Raw genomic sequence first — 3,390 nt, 5'->3', positions numbered from 1 at the left:
TAAAAATTTTAAAAATAATTTCTATTAAATAACATTTGAGTACACCTTGATAATATTTACTTAAAGTCAAATGTTGAAGAGTTGATTGATTGTAATATTTTTTCTTTTCCAGAAAATGTTTAGCTTATTTTATTTTACTAAAATATCATCAGATTATAAATAATTCTATGCATGAATTAGCAGTATTTATTATTTTCCATTTTTAGAAAAACCAAAAATGGTAGAGAAGGATCAACACAGCAAAGACATATAGCTAGCAAACCATACTGGTTATATTTAACAAACATGCTCTCAAACAGGATAAAGATGCTGCTTAATAGGATAAAGGATGAAATAAAAGGCTTTCAATATATATTTGTACTTACTGTAATATTTAAATATATTGTTCTTTTTTGAGCATCATAACTTACATATGCTGATTTTACACCAATGTACTTCTCATCAATCGATCGAGGGAAAAGGAAAAACATAGCCAATCAAGAAAGGAGCAGACAAAAAAAAAAAAAGAAAGGAGCAGACAGAAAAAAGCAGATGCCATCACATACAGCTTTGTTCTTCTTGGCCTTGATCTCTGGTCACTATATGGAATCAATATTACCAGTTGGTTTTCTTGTCCACTAGGAATTCTTCCTGTTCCTTGGCAAGTGGGGCAAATGATACTATCTCTTCCTATTCCACATAAGGAAACTGCAGGACATCTCCACTTCTTCCATCTTCATTATAGGCTTCATTATTAGCCAATCCAGTCCTCATATTTTCACTGGCGGTGTGATTCCATCATAAGCATCTTCTTTACTAAGATGCAGAGGCAAATGAGAAAGAGATTTTCCCATGTCAGCACACAAGATGTCGCAGTCCCGGGCTACTCCAGGTGGACAGAACCAAGCACAGCATCACCAAGCCTGCAATCCCAGGGGCAGGGAGTCTAATCGATTGGTCTGGGTCACCAGGGGCCTAGGACTCAGGTGGGAGAAGGCCAAAGATTTAATTCTTTGAAAGAATAAAAAAAATTGACAAACCCCTAGTCAATCTTATCAAAAGAAGGTAATAAAAGACTCAGTTCACGCAATGAGGAATGAAAAGGATGAAATCACCACAGATCTTGTGGAAGTTCAGAAGATCATCAACAGGTACTTTGAAAATCTATACTCTTATAGGATGGAAAACATGGAAAGATTCCTAGATATGAGCTAATTATAAAAGCTAAATCAAGATATAATAAGTCTGGGCTCAGGTGCTTGTGGAGCTGCAGGCGTGCAGGCTGAGACACTGCAAACCCATGACTGAGCATCTGAGATGGTGAATAATAGCTCTTCAAGTTTTCAGTAAAAAGTGGCTTCCAATAAAACTACATTGCAAAAAAATGAGAAAGAAATAGAATAGAAAAAGTTGAGGAAGCAGAACCTGAAGAGTTTGTGGTAGAAAAAGTACTGGATGGATGTGTAGTGAATGGGAAGGTAGAATATTTTCTGAAGTGGAAGGGATTTACACACTGACAATACATGGGAACATGAAGAAAATTTAGATTGTCCAGAATTAATTGAAACATTTCTTAATTCACAAAAATCTGGTAAAGTAAAAGATGGTACATAAACAAAATCTTTATCTGAAAGTGAATCTGATGACAGCAAGTCAAAGAAACTAAAAGATGCTGCTCACATACCTAGAGATTTTGCTAGAGGTCTTCATCCTGAACAAATAATTGATGTCACAGATAGTAGTGGGGAATTGATGTTTCTCATGAAATGGAAAGATTCAGATGAGGCTGACTTGGTGCTGGCAAAAGAGGCATATATGAAATGTCCTCAAATCGTAATTTGTTTTTTAAGATGACAGACTAATTTCGCATTCGTGTCCAGAAGATGAAGCTCCATAACTTACATCAGGTTTTGATTTACTAGTATGAAAAAAACATTCTAATAAAAATCAAGTTTTGCTGGGGAGATGGCTCAGTAAAATAAGCACTTCCCTGGCAAGTCCAGGGGTCTGAGTTCAATCCCCGGTTCTGCAAAAAAATAAAAAATAAAAAATAAAGTTTTGAAAGTAGTATTGGTGGAGTGTTGGATTTTGTTTGTTTTGCATATATAGCACTGGTTACTTGAAACAAGTAAATAGAGTTTTTGTAGTTACTTCCTTTATCAGAAAAGAGCATTACGTAGCCTGATAAATTTCCTCTGCTTTTCTAAATGTTGGGGGGTAATTGTCCATGATCCAAATCAGAACTCTTGGTTTATCTCATATGCTTAAGGGCCATTCTGACTCTTTTGTTTGTGTGTGTATAAATAAAATTCTTATGTAAAAAATGATATAAAAATCTGAATAGCCAATGTCAGTTGATAAGATTGAAAATTTCATTAAAAACTTGCTGACAAAGAAAAGTCCAGGTCCAGATGGATTCACTGCGAGCTTCTTCAAGAAATTTTGAGAAGGTTTAATACCAATGCTTCTCCAACTCTTTAATGAAATTGGAAAGAGAGCAGTACTCCCTAACTCAATCCTAGAGGCAAGTATTTCCCTGATACCAAAATCAGAGAAAGCCCCAAAGAGAATTATAGGCCAGTCTCCCTACTGAGCAGAGATGCAAAAATACTCAAAAGATACTGTAAAACTGAATGCAGCAAGTCATCAAGAACATTATACACCATGACCAAGTGGGATTCATCCCAGGGATGCATGCATGGCTCAACATATGTAAATCAATAAATGTGATACACCATGTCAACAGGGCCAAAGGCAAAAATCACATCATCATGCTAGTAGATGAAGAAAAAGCTTTTGATAAAATTCAATATTCATTCATGATAAAAACACTACAGGTAACTGGAATAGATGGTCTTTGCCTCAATCTGATAAAAGCCATCTATGACAAACCAACAGCCAAAATCCTACTAAGTGGTCAATAACTGAAAACTTTCACTCTAACATAAAAAACAAGACAAGTACATCCATTATACCCACTCTTGTTCAATATATTTAAGGGAACGTTAGCCAGAGCAAATAGCCAAAAGAGGAAAACAAAAGGAATAAGTATAGTAAAGGAAGAAGTCAAATTATCTTTATTTGCAGATGGCATGATATCCTACATAAAAGACCCCAAAAAACTTCACTGACAGGCTTCTAGATTCACTGTTCAGTGCTGTAGCTGGATATAACTTCAAGACCCAAAATTCAATAGCATTCCTAACTAAGCTACTGCACTGCAGATGGTAATTTGTAACAGTTGTTTCATGATGGGAGTGCCTGTCATTGTGGTATTCTGAATATGGGCGACTTGTCATGACATGCCATTTACTGCTAAGATGTCTCTCGGGTAGATGGATGTTCAAGAAGAAGGCGGTGGTGAAGGAAAGCAAGAGACAGGAAAAGGAATATTGTGGGACTGTCCTGCTT

The 3,390-nt window shown here is 35.9% G+C and overlaps 1 pseudogene; it reads right to left on the bottom strand.

The window, feature by feature from the left end:
- Window positions 1-356: 356 nt before the first annotated feature.
- On the bottom strand, window positions 357-833 carry LOC101560333 (annotated as a pseudogene).
- Window positions 834-3,390: the final 2,557 nt, after the last annotated feature.

The sequence above is a fragment of the Octodon degus genome, unplaced genomic scaffold (assembly GCF_000260255.1).
Source record: "Octodon degus isolate 3935 unplaced genomic scaffold, OctDeg1.0 scaffold00343, whole genome shotgun sequence".
In the NCBI taxonomy this organism is placed as follows: Eukaryota; Metazoa; Chordata; class Mammalia; order Rodentia; family Octodontidae; genus Octodon; species Octodon degus.
The sequence above is the reverse complement of the archived record's forward strand: the minus strand, read 5'-3'. Positions and strand labels throughout refer to the sequence as shown.